Genomic DNA, 15,799 nt, shown 5'->3' with positions numbered 1-15,799 from the left:
AAAAAACCATGCCAACTTTTAAACAACAATTTTTGAAAACTGTTAGTAGAGGTGGTGAATAAGTTGGTGCAAATACAACATTTTTATATGACATTTTTATGACATTTTCCTTTAAAGACATTGTTGTGAATTCCCCCCCAAAGAATTATGTTTTCCACCACAGATGAATAAAAAAGTAGTTTAAAGGACCCAATCACACATGAAACATTTAAGGCAATATGTGAGGACCGAGGATTTTGAAGTTGGTTGTAATTAAAGTCATTGGTATTAAGGGGACACATTGTGGGATTCCCCAGACCAACTTTTGCTTTGAGATCCAAGGACGTATAATTATGCTTCTTGTTTTGTGTTAAATATCACTTATTAACTATGGTGTGTTTAGTGTGTGAAACAAGAGAACAAGGAAAGGACACGCTCTGGACACAAAGTACACGAGTCAAGTGTATCAAGTTATTCATATTTTCATTTCACTTCCTGACCTCATTTTAGTAAAAGGGGAAGTTTAGGGTTTGATATTATACTGGGGTATAGTTAGCAACAGGCTGCAGGCCATCTACTGGGAATCGTTTACTTTCCCCTATTCTAATCCATTTCTGGCCATGGCGTTGAAATTAACCAGGATCATGCCCCTTAAGTGCAGTGACCTAATGTATGTTAATTCCATAGGGGTACACACACACAAATGGGGCTTGACTTCATCTCTGGCGGTATCTATTAACAAGATATATTCTGACACAATTCATTAACATTGTCTCTTTCTGTGGACAGGGTGGGTTGTTATGTGATAATGAAGAATGCACGTCTAGATTAACAGTTCCAAAGAACAACATATTTTCAGATGTCACACGTAATACAATAGCCAACAGCGAAGAGTCAACATTCCAACTTTCTTCTGATTGTAGTATCAGGTTGCAAAAGTTTTTATTTACTCTATGAGATTAAGTAAGTGGCTGCTTTGGGTTTAAAGAAATCCCTGTTAAATTTTGTGCAGTAAGTTTTTTATTTAAATGCAATTGGTGGAGGGTCTCTCTAGAGATCTGGACTCTTGATCTATTACTACAAGCTTCATGCAAAATGGGTTGGGGGTGTCACATTAATGGACATGGATTAAACAGAAGATCATGTAGGTATTTGCAATGTGACTCCAAATGTTGCCATCAATACCTACATTGGGGTGTAACTTCCAAAATGTCCAGTTGGCTGAGCATAATGAAGAGGCAGTACTGAAACTATTTAAAGTCCATACCGCCAATTCAGGTCTCCATATCCAACAGAGTGTGGATGTTTAAAATTTTGTTGTCTCATGTGAAAAAAACTGAAGGTAAGTGCTTATTGTTGCATGAATTAAATATTTCATTATCTAACAACGCAAATTCTGTCCCAAAAGTATTAATTTATTCTTTAGACTGAGAGTTTGTTATACATATACAACAGGTAAGATTCTATTTAAACTATATTACAATATTATAGTCCTTAATGTTTCAAGTTGTTACAGTCTCCCCTATAGTATGCGATAATAATATTGGCTCATGGGCCAGGAATAATCTTTTTTTCTCTAGGTTGATTTTTTTGTTTTGTTTTTGAAATTGTACATTGGATTGTATCACTTTAAGCAACTTCCTAGGATACTTGTTTCGGAGTGAAGCAGATTTGAGCATTTGTGGTTCTTCTGTGCTTTTGAGAATTGCTGTGTTTACTGTTATGATTTAATCAAAAATTGTAATTAGCTTTAATGCTTCAAGCATATTTCAAAGCTGAAAATCAATTGCCAGTAAATGCAATGTTCCCTTTATGCATAAGGAAAGTGAGAATAAATCAAAAAAACACAGAGCAGCTGGTATCGGATTACTGACTAAGCGCTTGCTTATGCTATGACTTTGGGTGTTAAGTTAACTTTGTATAGGAGATGACATGCTATGGCATGATGATTGAAGCTTTATTTCTGTCAGTGCCGCACCTCTATCTCACATAGTGGACATTATCTTTCAACAAGAGAAGCAGATTAGTATCAAACATAGTTTTGGCATTTAAGAGCTTTTTATTCCTGGACATCTGCAATATCTCTGTGTGCATGATTAGTTTTGTTTAGGCTATTCGTATTAAAGTTATTTCTCTGTATTTAGAACATCTTATAAAGAGGCAATTGCTTTGCAGTATTACTGCATTTAATTGCTGAACTACAATTTAAATGCAATTGTGAACCGATGATATTGTTACAAGAAAATTTAGCCTTTGGTCATAATTTGGGATCTTAAAATCTGTGAAAATACTAGTAAGTATAACAAATTTCCTCTTGTGCTTTACTCATTACAAATGCAAAAGAAAATCTTCTCTACTCTCAAGGCAACTAACAACAGGAATGGTTATTACATGTATTTTCATTTATGGAATTGGTGCCAGAGGTGCCGTATATGAAAAATATTATGCAGAATAATAAATGGTCATTTTATGTAATATTTGTAATAAAATGAAATTAAGTAGAAATATTAATCAGCAGTTATCTGATAACTTGAAACCCATTTTAAAGGTTAGTTCACAAGAGGAGATTCGGGGAGATTTTGTCGCCTGGCGACTAATCACCTCTTCTGGGCGACAATCACTCCGAACTGCCTCTGCGCGTCTTCCCATCCGCTATAAATACACCCAGAGGCAGTTCGGGGAGATTGTCGCCTAGAAGAAGAGGTGATTAGTCGCCAGGCGACAAAATCTCCCCCAATTTCCTTGTGTGCACTAACACTAAAAAGACTAGTACAGGTATTGAACATATTTTCCAGACCAAACCAGGGGTCTTCTGGATAAGGGATCTTTCCATAGTTTGGATCACCATACTTTTTTTTTATGATTCCAGTGAATACAATAAAAAAGTATTTACACATAAATTATAACACACATCGTAACATTCCACAGGATATTATATTCTACTGCATGCATTAAAGTTTAAACTTCAATGTATGGATGACCATACTTAAGTCTACCAAAAAATCCATTTGAGAGTCTATGGAAGAGAGTCTTCTCTTAATTTGCAGCTTTCTGGATAATGGGTTTTCGGATAACAGATCCCATACCTATACCGACCCAAGTAATGCCAATAACAAGCAGGGATTCATCTAGTCAGAATAAAACGAACATATCTAAAATTGATCAGACCCCTATATAAATATTCCGTGCACCCGATTGTTGGGGTAACCGGCTACTGATGCCCGGGGTCACCTTCACACTATTCTCTATTTTCTAAATTAACCCTTCTACTAGCAGCTTTTCTTGTTCCTCTCTTTGCTTTCTAGCTTCCTCTGATTCTACAGAAAACATTCCTAGCATAGGGAGTTGATGGCTCTATGTATGCCATATGAGTTACAAACACTCAACTCTTGTGGGGCTAGAGTTATGAGTCTCATTGCCTTTAGTGTCTCTTTACCCCTGTTACTTTCACCCACTGATGGTAAGATTGTCTGAAAGTCATGGATTATAGAGGGATCAGGGGGTTTAATTAACTAAACTTAATTATGAAAAGGACCTTGTGGATACTATAGGTATGGGACCTGTTATCCAGAATGCTTGGGACCTGGAGTTTCCAGATAAGGGGTCTTTCTGTAATTAATTAGTTAGGATCAAGTACAAGGTACTGTTTTATTATTACAGAATAAAAGGAAATACTTTTTTTATCATTTTGAAATTGATTAAAATGGAATCTACGGGAGATGGCCTTCCTGTAATTCAGAGCTTTCTGGACAATGGGTTTCTCGATAACAGATCCCATCTCTGTATAAAGATGACAAAAAGGCAATTATACAGTCTTTTAGCATGTATGGCATCATAAATGATAGTAATGATATTCCTTGAGTTAAACACTTTTAAGTAAAATGTTTTTTTTTTTGTTCCTGAATTACTTCCAAAGTAGTTTTAGAGAGTCTCTTGCAGAAAGTGATATGCTAAACAACTTTGGGTAAAACATAATTTATAGTTGATTATATATAGTGGATAATATTAAATATTATTGTAATGGGGTGTAACAATATAGACAGCAGAAATAGTTAGTGCTGGAGGACCCAAAGGACTTTTATTTAAATGGAGTCTATGAGAGATGGTCTTTTGATTTTGGAGCTTTCTGGATGTGGGCTTTTCGCATAAAAGATCCATACATAATTACAAACTGTAAAGTGTGTTCTTGTAGCAATGCAAACTTTAAAAACAAACTAGAAGGTCGTTTGAGGCGTTTTTTTCAGACAGGAAATTATTTAGAGAGCCTTTAGAGAGATTCTTCACCGGGATGTACAAAATGAGCTAAAAATGTGCCACTGCATAATGAGATAAGGATATGTTCCTGGTTGTTTCATAGGATTTTGACAGTGGTGCTGAGTCTGGCTCAGTATAACCTTCATACAGTATTATAACATGGAGGGCACTCCATTAATCACTCACTTTTTCTTTAGTACGTTAGTGCAGTATATAGATTTGTTTTGCTGATATAACATAATTGAGGATATATAGCCCTAACTGTGTTTGGCACATTCATAATGTCATTCGTGTCTACAGTCTGGACAGCGATGAGTTCAAGGCCATGTGCAACATGACTTTACACTGACTCATCAATAACTCGTTTTTCTTATAGTGAATGTCAATTATTGCATTCCATTAAAGAGTATATCTTTCATTTATTATCTTTTTACAATATGAAGGTATGGCCTATTGTGTAGTGAAAACAGTCCTTCCATTTTGTGTTTCATTTCCTTATAAATTTGTAGTGGATTAAAGATATGCTAGCAGAGCCAGGACCATGGTCTTTGGTACCCAAGGGTAGCATTCTGCACTTCCTATGCAATCTATCTACCTCTTTTCTCCTGTCTAGAAGAGTTAGTGGTGGACACAGAGCAGCTGACCACAAGAAGGGTGAGAATGGTAAAAGGGGAACGCCACAAAAACATAACTTAAGCTTTTTGAAAAGTAAACATAATTTCAAGCAACTTTGCAATATACATCAATTAAAAAATATGCAGACGTTTCATAAATTGTAATGGTTTCTGATAGTTCCCTAAGCCTAGCTCCCTGTTCTCCTTCTGATCTCTATGACTACTTTGCTGAGCTAGCTGACTACTGTTACTTTGTATCAGCAGCCATATGCTGCTGTGGGGTAGTATGTACTGGATACCTTTTTAAATGTGAATATCAATAAATTAATTTTGTTTTTACTCTAAGAGGCCTTGGGACTAATATCGTTTTTGATATAAACCTTTCTATAATTGATTGCCTTTGGAGCTGGGGCGGGTCCCTTCGGCCTGGCTGGATAACTATGTGGACTCCCGAATTTTGAATTGATATAAGCCATATGTCCTTAGCCTGCATTCTCCAAACCCCCAAATTCCCTGCACACATGATTTCAATAAGGAAAGGAACATCATAGTGCAATGCATTGTGGGTTATGTAGTTCCTGCATTCTGTCTGTAAGCTGTGAAGTTGTTACAATCGGTGTTTAGTCCCTCCTTCCCTGCCAGGATATAAAATGATGCAGAAAGAAAAGAACTGTTAAACAGCTGGATTTCAGCATAGAAAATTACATTTATTCATACTTTTTGAAGAAACAGGTAACTGTGATGGGTATATTAGGGGTGTCTGTGTTATGTGGGCCTCTAAATCAGATTTTGGTTTGGGAGCCGGAGTTCCCCTTTAAGGTGGTGGTCTTATGATGAGCCTTTAAAATTGTGTGCTGCTATATTGCAAAAACCATGTTTTTCAACTGTATCTAGCCCCTTCCCAAAAACTGCTGTTCCCTACGTCTCATGTACTGCAAAACTGGAGGTTTACTATACATATACATATATATATATATATATATATATATATATATATATATAGATATAGATATAGATATAGATATTTACATAGTAACATAGTAAGTAAGGTTGAAAAAAGACACATGTCCATCGAGTTCAACCTTTTTTTTTAATTTTTTTTATTATCAACTACTTATCTGCCAGTTGATCCAGAGGAAGGCAAAAAAACCATCTGAAGCCTCTCCAATTTGCCTTAGAGGGGAGAAAATTCCTTCCTGACTCCAAAATGGCAATCGGACTAGTCCCTGGATCAACTTGGACTATGAGCTATCTCCCATAACCCTGTATTCCCTTACTTGCTAAAAAGTCTATCTAATGTATCAGCCTGTACCACTGATTCAGGGAGAGAATTCCACATCTTCACAGCTCTCACTGTAAAAAAACCCTTCCGAATATTTAGGCGGAATCTCTTTTCTCTTTTCTTCTAATCGAAATGGGTGACCTTGTGTCAGCTGGAAAGACCTACTGGTAAATAAAGCATTAGAGAGATTATTATATGATCCCCTTATATATTTATACATAGTTATCATATCACCCCTTAAACGCCTCTTCTCCAGCGTGAACATCCCCAATTTGGCCAGTCTTTCCTCATAGCTAAGATTTTCAATACCTTTTACCAGCTTAGTTGCCCTTCTCTGTACCCTCTCTAATACAATAATGTCCTGTTTGAGTGATGGAGACCAAAACTGAACGGCATATTCTAGATGGGGCTTTACAAGTGCTCTATACAGTGGAAGAATGACCCCCTCCTCCCTTGACTCTATGCCTCTTTTAATACAGCTCAAGACCTTATATATATATATTGTGACATGCCACTGGCCTGCACATGCACTTTTTGGGGGAATTAGCGTTTGGTAGGCAGGTAGCATAGGATTGGAGCTTAGAGACAGGGACACCAAGGTTTAGGACAAAACACAGGTTTATTAAGCACTGGACATTCCCAACAAGAAGGCAACAGAAAAATGTTCAGGTTACGGTTCAACTTCACTGTAGAACATGCAGGGTACAGTCCAGCAAATACACTGCAAAACATTCAGGGTTTCCCCCCTCTGGTCGCTCACCATCAAGGGAAACTCACCCTCTTGCACTTTGAAGTATTTGGGTTTCACACTCAGCCCTGCTGGCTTCCCCTTCTGGGATTCAGACTCACTAGCCTCTGCCAGTCCTTTTCTCTTTCTTTCCCCATAAGGGATTTAGGCTCCAAGCTCTGGAACTCTCTTGCTGGCAGAAAAGCTCCTTGTGCCCAGCTCTGTCTCTCACAGCCCCTCACTTCCCTGGAGAGCTCTGAGCTATGCTCACACATCCCTTTTACATTGTCAGGTAGATCCTCTCTCAGCTGCCACTTAATTACCTGGCTGAGAGGGAATATTAACCCTACCTGAACCGAGTATCTCTCTGCAACACCTATCTTGCAGTTTAAATGTACTCTTTTCCATGTACTTTCGTGCAAGACAGTGGTGTTTTCCAAACATGACTGCAAATGGCAAGCAGTATAGCTCCTCCAGCAGAAACAGTTTTTTTTTGCACAATGAAGAAACCTGTATAATAAGTCAAAGCAATTTTCCTATATAAATTAATTAAATTATTCTAGTGGTTGTAATGTTACTTGTAATTGTAAATGCAACTGAAAGCAGCATAGATATGGTTTATGCTACACAGAAACTCTCTATACATACTGCAATGCAGTTTCTCACAGTATTCTATTTTATTAAAAAAATTCAAACACAAAAATTCTTAATTTTTGACTGATTTGCTGTCATGAGACTGTGCTTTGTATTCAGTATTCACTAGGCTAGCATAAATGTATGCTTGGGGCATTAAACACTATTTTTAAAAATGTTTTAGTACCCTAAAACGTTGTGCTCCACACTTCAGAAAGATTTCTTATCCAGAAAACCCCAGGTCCCAAGCATGTATCTCATACCTTTAAATGTAAGAAAATAGCGTTTTTGCAGTCATTTTTTTAAAAAAGATTTAAAGATCTTTTATTTTTTGGTGGGAGATACTCCAGTTCAGCAACAGCTGGGGTGCAGAAATTTCAACCTCCTTGCTTTAATAAGCTAAAGAAAAATGTGCAATCTGAAGCAGTTCCATGGCTAAATTTGATGAAAGTATTCGTGGTTGATTTGATTATAATGGAAGCCTATTGTGTAACTGTTGGACCTTTTTAACATAAAAGTGATACATTAACCTTGTGCTAATTTGGCAATCATGCTACTTTACTGTGACATAAGAGGCAATCAGAGTCCATGCTATTATCCTGATCCGCACTTATCTACACATATGGGTTTCTAAAAGTGCAGTGCAAGTATTTGTCTCAGATTACAATATGTACCCAATGGATTAAACATTACATATTTAAAGAAGAAAGAAGGAAACAGATTTTATTTTTTTTCTTAGTGTGTAGCCCCCCCCCCCACACACACTCTACAATCATGGATTCTAGGCATTAATCAACACTCCAATTGCTTGAGAGCTATAATTCATCATAAGTGAACATGTACTTTAAATATAGGGTAGGTTAGTGCAAATCTGCCAGGTTATTACACTGTATTGTCCAACGTTATTCTTGGGCAGCCTGTAAATGCTGCTGCTACACTTCATTTATCTGATGTTTCTAGGTCCCATGTTGCTGTGGAACCTGGAACCTTTCCCAGAATCTACTGACCTGATGGCCACCACTTAGATTTTAAGTTCTTGGGTTCCATTCCAGACTATGAAGACAACACACTACCCAGCAATGTGTAATACCTTTCACTACACCTGTTTTACTCCAACCAGTGCACCTATGTGAATTCATTCCATTGGGAAGTGTTTATATCAGAAAGTTATGCAGTTTAAAAGGGGTTGCATAGGCTTGAATATACAATGGGAATTTTATAAAGGATTTCCAGATCTTTTCACAGATCTAGGCACATCTATATGTAGGACAGACTACATACCCTTTTCATAAAGAACCATTTTTATGCTGTTGCAGGGTTCTGCAAAGCCCTGTAACTAAAAAATCATACACACATACACAAAAATCAATAATGCAACATATAGGCCACTTTCAAAGGGCTACTTAACAGTGTTGATTTTTCTCAAGTATCAGAGTCTCCTTTAGGCAGCAGGCAGCAGGAGACCTATCCATGTCATTCCAATATATGAGAATGAAATATGCTGTCTGCACTGACCTTTGTACTTTAATCACTTCAATCACCTGTTTGCTGAACCTGGGACTTTACCTGTCTTGCTTGCTTGTGTGCGTTATTGCCTGCCTATGCCAATACTTTCCCTTGGCCTAGCCTTCTTACCTGACTGTCCTATATAGTGCACTAATGCTGTTTGTGTCTAAATAAAGTATATTCTAGTTTGTCCTATACTGGTTCTCAGCCCAGGCTCCTAAGAAGTCCTTGCTTTAAATACTACACCTGTGGCTTCTGAGACTTTGCTGTGGCCCCAGGTCATTACATCCATAATTGGTCTGTAAAAAAACTATAATGAAATGGCTTTGTGTATATATATATATATATATATGGATAACAAATCCAAAGGTGCACTCCATTGACTCAGTCGAAACCTGGGTGCCAACCGAAAAGGGTAAATATTTGCAAAAAAGAGCGACACTCACAGAGTTGTTTTCAATCAGGCAAATTGTTTTTATTCCACTCAACGTTTCGATACCCCACAGGGATCTTCGTCAGGAGATTACAAACTCTCGACAGGAATCTCCTGACGAAGATCCCTGTGAGGGATCGAAATGTTGAGTGAAATAAATACAATTTGCCTGCATTGAAAACAACCCTGTGAGTGTCGCTCTTTTTCGCAAATATATATATACATATATATATATAGCCTGTATACCAGCATACCCCATGTAGAGGGGTTAAAAGCAGTGGAAAGATCACTGATCCAGAGCAAGATGTATCGTAGCCCGCCTGTACAGTTTGTGATTTCATTGATGGAATGATTTCATTGATGGAATTATGTTTACAGTTAAATTATTTTCGTTTTGAAACTACTTTCTACCAACAAATAGAGGGTACGGCAATGGGGGCACAGATGGCACCCTCGTATGCAAATTTATTTATGTACCAGTTTGAAATGGATAATATTATACCTCATTATCATAAAAAAATCCTACTGTACAGGCGATTCATCGATGATATCTTTATTGTATGGAATGGGACAAAAGCTGAGTTTGAAGATATGGTTCATTGAATCAATGGAGTCTCAGAAGGGGTTAAATTCACGGCAAAATGTGGTAGTGAGATTGAATTCCTAGATCTTATGCTTAAGATTGATGATTATAAGATTGCATATTCCTTATACAGAAAATTAACTGACCGTAACACCTTATTACATGCCAGTAGCTGCCATGCGCCAGCTTTGAGACGTTCACTCCCAGTATCACAATTTTGCCGTGTCCTTAGAAATAATTCAGATCAGTTAATATGTGAACAACAGCTTATGGAAATGAAAGAAAGATTTACCCAGAGGGGACTTTGGATAATACTTTATATAGAGCTAGAAATACATTTCGACAACCACGTAGGAGTATGGATAGAACCCCTGGGCTAATTTTTTCCACCTGTTATAATAATTATGCCACCCCGCTACAGCATGCATTGAAGACTAATTGGAAGATTATACAGGCCGATGAGACTCTGAGGAAAATGTGTCCAGATCCACCTATTCTAGGTTTTCGTAGAGGCCAGAATTTACGTGATTTGTTGTTGGTTAATGACCCCATTAACAGTTATAAGAATGAAGTCTCTGGTGCCACCTGGATGCCCCCTAAAAAAATGGGTTGTTTTAAATGCCCAATGTGTACATCGTGTAGATATATGTCTCCTGGCACCACGTTTGCGCATCCACAGACTGGAAAACGTATGCAGATACAACATCATATTACCTGTACCACCACTCATGTGATTTATTTAATCACTTGCCCGTGTGGACTTGCATATGTTGGCAAAACGTATTTGACCCTGCGCCAGCGTATGGATGCCCACAGATCAGCGATTAATACAGCATATCGCGATCAGAAATCGAATAAACCAGTTGCGAAACATTATTTAGAATTGGGGCATAGATTACCGACATTTAAGTATATAGCAATAGATCATATTCCTATGCCCAGACGTGGAGGTGATAGATCAAGACTGTTGCTACAGAGAGAGTCTTTTTGGATTAAGAAACTGGGAACACTATCACCGAAAGGCCTCAACGAATACTGCTCTTTCAATTGTTTCTTAGACATCCGTTAGCTTTGGCGTAATCTGTGAATTGGGGCTTGTAATGCAGTGGGCTATGGTGCAAAATATTCCTCACTATTTAAAATGTAATATTCAAAATGTATTATTCAATATTTAATATTTATTAATGAATAGTGTCTAAAATGTGGGTTCTTGTGGTTCTCTTGTGTGTGTTGCACTGCTTCACACCTGCTTCCCTGGGTCCCAGGCTAATAGGTTGCTATGGTGACGTGTTTGGCTTGGGACCCAGGGGAAGTGATGTGGGAGAGGTGGGGCATATTATGCTTTATATTGTGTAATGAAATGGTTTAACGGTGAACATTTTGAAAAAGGTTCGAGACCAGAATCGAAACGTCAATGTAATCGTTTAAATTTTGTAATAAAGACTTCAATTTTCGACAGAGTGCGCACATCTTCTTGGATTTTGGTGTGTGTATATATATATATATATATATATATATATATATATATATATATATATATATATATATATATATATATATATATATATATATATACACACAGTAAACAGTAAAAACAAAACTTGGGGAAAAAAATCAAATACAATATGTAAGGATTGAAAATCACTTGTTTGTATATATGATTGCAGGCAAACCAACAGCTTGCTTATAATACATCAAACATATAAAATATAAAACATGGCACAAATGCTCTCATGTCATCAAAAGTTACGCCTTGAAATTGTGTTACCCACTGGCAGAATGGGAATACCTTGCATGATTTTAAGAAAAGTCTATGAATGTGAATTCTCTGTGGCCAAAATGTACCCTGTGTTTTGTGTATATATATATATCATCTACAGTATGTATCTATCACATATACATTTCTACTTATATAGGATATTGCTATTCGTGATTTATAGAAAACGTCTGCCCTAGCCAGCTTCCAGTTCTGGGATTCAGTATAAGGAAATAAGAAGAAGAAAACTCAGATGAATCTTAGCATCTTTATTGCTTAATCCTTTGCCATAGCTTTGCAGGAGATTGATTGCTGTCGTGTATAGTAGAACAATGCAATGTCACACTGCACAATAATCACACTTGATGATTACCAACATAATTATATTAAATTCCTTCACACTGATCTGCCTATGGAAATTATTCTTCAAGCACAGGCAAAATGCCTTAAAACTTCCTGTCAAAATGCATTAGTGCATTGTCTCTGCCTGGAAATACTGATTATTATAAGGCGACATCTCACATCCATGGCTTTAAAAAAGAACCCTACACAGCAAGATTAACAAACTTTCTGATCTTTACCTGCTGTAGAATACATTATCCAGAAAATGTTATAACCAATCAAAGAGCTTGGTCCGTGATTTTTTTTAGTTCACGGAAAAATATTTTTTCTCTTATCATGGGAAGACCATGTACAAAAATTATCTGAAATGCTGATCCATTGGAAATTGCTATTTTCAATACAACCCAGGCTGACAAGCGCCTATACCCCCTACTAAGATGAACACTTTTAGGTTGCTAAGACAATGACTACGAGGATCTTATTTTATGTAGCCTCAGCACCAGGATTAATGTCATTTGATGTAGAACATATAGGGGCATATTTATTAAGGGTCGAATTTTGAATTGAAAAAAAAAATTAATTAAATTGACAGTACATGATAAATTTCTATATTCGAATTTTCGAATTTTTTTTACTATTTTTTACTATTTTGGACTATTCCCTAGTCGAAGTGCACAAAAAATAGCTTGAAATTAAAACTTTTTTTCATTCGAAAATTCACCTTGACCTTTGATAAATCTGCCCCATAGTGATTACCTTCTTCATTTCTGTATCTCTGATGTATCATCTATCCTTATTAATGCCTGTTACATGTTTTTGAAAACAAATAAAGAATGCATAAAATATTTTAATATTAGAATGGTGGAATTTTCAATCTGCAGATCGGTTGCCTGTTTTGATTTACCAGGCAGGGGATATTTGAATATCTTTCAGTTGCCAATAGATGGATAATAAAAAGGCCCATTTGGTTCACGATTCATATCATAAGAACTTCTTCTTATCGAGAAGACTGAATCTTATTACATTAAATATGTTTTGAAGTCATCATCTTTACAAATGTTGCCACTATTGTCAGAAAGTAGAAAATAAATCCAGAGCAAAGTATGGCAACTGTTTTCTTAACTTCTTCCACTAGATCTTAATGGGAAGTAGCTCCTGTGTGCTGCGAATATACATTTGTATACATATCACTTTTGTACACTATTTACATCCATTACATGTTGGCTTGTGATAGGAGCAACCATTCTGCAATAGAGGTTTTGGAGAGAAGGTCTGGCAGTTGGCCTTGGAGGCACAGAAACTTGAAGGTCTCTTCCTGTGATCCCTTTGTGTTCAGTTCAGGTCATTTTCTGAAGCAGCTGCTATAGATATGCTTCTGATCTACAATTCCAACCATCCGAATGTATTGTTCAAAAAGCAAAGGGGCACATTTTGGGATACATTTGCTAATATTGAAAAAAAATCTGAAATCTGGCCATATGTTCTTTTAGTTACTCCTTACCATGGCTGACCAATATGTGGAACCTTGCACTGGACCAGCTTTCATACATTATCATTTATATTTGGATAGGGAATAGACCATTTATTATTTGTTCATTTGTTTCACTCATTCAGTAATCACCTAGACCCCTTTGTTATACTTGCAGCATTAAATCGCTTGGCCAGAAGTGCATTAGCCGGGTCCAGGTGATTACTGCGAAAGTCTATGTGAAAGTCTATGGGGCAAATTTTCGCCAGCATCAGCTTCGCACCCATTGCACCACTTCTCCAGACGCAAATGCGCCACAAATACACTAATTCGCTAATATGCTAAGTTCCATTCCGGGCGTCGAACGCTAGTGACTTCGGCTGTGCAAGCATTTTATAGCGAAGATGTGATATCGTTCATTTGGGCCTTGCGAAACTTCGCTAGTGATCTTGTGCTTAGGTCAATTTGCATAGGGCGGGAAATTTTAAGTTGTATGGACATCTTTATTATAAATGTTGCTGCACATGGTTTTTTGAACTTTAATACATTTTTGTCACACAGGATATGATGTAAGTGACAGAAGATTGAGCAAGATCTAGCTGCTTTATAGCACCTTGCTTGGTCTGAGGTCAGGGCCGGATTTACATAGTGGGAGTCCCCTTCATTCGTTTAAATTTTCGGAGCACTGGGGATTGGCGCACTGGAAGTTTAATAAAATATTGTATCTCCTGCTCATCACCAGTGTTTATAAATCCAATGTGGGTATGGTTGGACAGCATGCCGCCCCCTGAAATTCTGCTGCCCTATGCCCCAGCCTTGGTGGCTTTTCCACAAATCCGGGCCTGTCTGAGGTGCGAAAAGTCTCCTGGAGATAGAGTCCAAATGACTACTAGCGACGGTCTGTTTCGCTAGCGAATTTGTGCCTGCACCTGTTAGTTAATTGGCAATGTCCCTGCGGGTGCAAATGTTAGCAAATTGTCGCTAGCATTAGCCACTTCGCTCCTAAGTAAATCTGCCCCTATGGGTGGCAAAATGCTGGCAATCCCTCTGTCTGCCAGTTCTCTTTGAAAGAGAATAGTCATTGCTTGCATAATAAATTGAGCTTTCTGCAGAGGCATATTGATCATACAGGCACTTAAAGGTCTGTGTCTAGAGCAACAGCTTTAAGGGGCACATTTTCCAAGCCCCCCACCACTTCCCTGGTTGCTGGAAATGTTCCTATCAAATCCAGCAGCGGAGGTGGGAGGTCCCTGAATCTGCATGGCAGAATGGACGTCAAGTGCATACATGTTGCACCATGTTGTCACATATGCTGTTGTCACGTGCATGCACAGATGAGGGCACCACCAGGCCTAAATGCGCTATTGTCTTTCCAGGAAGATCATATCTGTTTTGTCAGTGAACTACATATTTCTCTAGTGATCTAAATTTTTAAAAAATATGTTGTTTAAATTTTAGGGATTTTTTTCACTGGAATGTCCATTCATGACTTCCCACCATATATAGTTTCCTGAAAGTGATAATGCGCACAGCAAGCTTTACATGGTCCAGTCATGAAAAGGCTTATAGAGCTTAGAAACCACATTCCATAAAATAATCAAAAGCAAGAATCATAGCTTAGTGAAAGACTACATTTCTAAATACAGTCACCGTGATATGATATAGCAGAGTTAGAGTATTAGTATGTCACACTGGTATAAAGCAATGTGTCTAAAGCTGTGTATGCTGGTGTCAATTAAATTAAGACCAAATCAATGTGCACCCATCCTTGAAACCAACAGCTGTGCATTAATCATATTTCTCAGATATGATTTGAAATAAACAGTAGCAGCAGAAGGAGGCCTGTCTCTTGTCATATAAACTACATGTGTTGACACTAAGCAGAAAATACTTCAGGAGATCTAATTCATCTCACATGAAGCTGGCACAGAAGTTATCACACAGTAAAATATGTTGAATACAAAAAGGAGAAGCATAATGTTTTCATGCCAAACCTTTTATACTTCCTGGGTAGATTTATCAAAGTGTGAAAATCATTTTAACATTTTCTCGCTGAAGCTCACGAGTGTAAAAAATTATGTAAATTTTTACTTTTTTTGTGGATATTTATATTTTGTTTCATGAAAGAACACATGAAAACTGCTATTGAGAATTGCACAAGGCAAACTTTAATGCTAAAGCAATTCAAGAATTCAACAACTTTTGAAATCCATTTGGTTTGA

At 37.3% G+C, this 15,799-nt stretch overlaps 1 long non-coding RNA gene across 1 annotated transcript in view; it reads left to right on the top strand.

Annotated features, from left to right (window-relative positions):
- The first annotated feature begins 1,011 nt into the window (after nt 1-1,011).
- Nucleotides 1,012-15,799, top strand: part of LOC121394244 — a 29,007-nt gene continuing 14,219 nt past the window's right edge. Inside the window, exon 1 of the long non-coding RNA XR_005961579.1 lies at nt 1,012-1,321. This is a non-coding gene — a long non-coding RNA (uncharacterized LOC121394244). The remainder of the gene's footprint in view (nt 1,322-15,799) is intronic.

The sequence above is a fragment of the Xenopus laevis genome, chromosome 1L (assembly GCF_017654675.1).
Source record: "Xenopus laevis strain J_2021 chromosome 1L, Xenopus_laevis_v10.1, whole genome shotgun sequence".
NCBI classification, from domain to species: Eukaryota; Metazoa; Chordata; class Amphibia; order Anura; family Pipidae; genus Xenopus; species Xenopus laevis.
The sequence above is the reverse complement of the archived record's forward strand: the minus strand, read 5'-3'. Positions and strand labels throughout refer to the sequence as shown.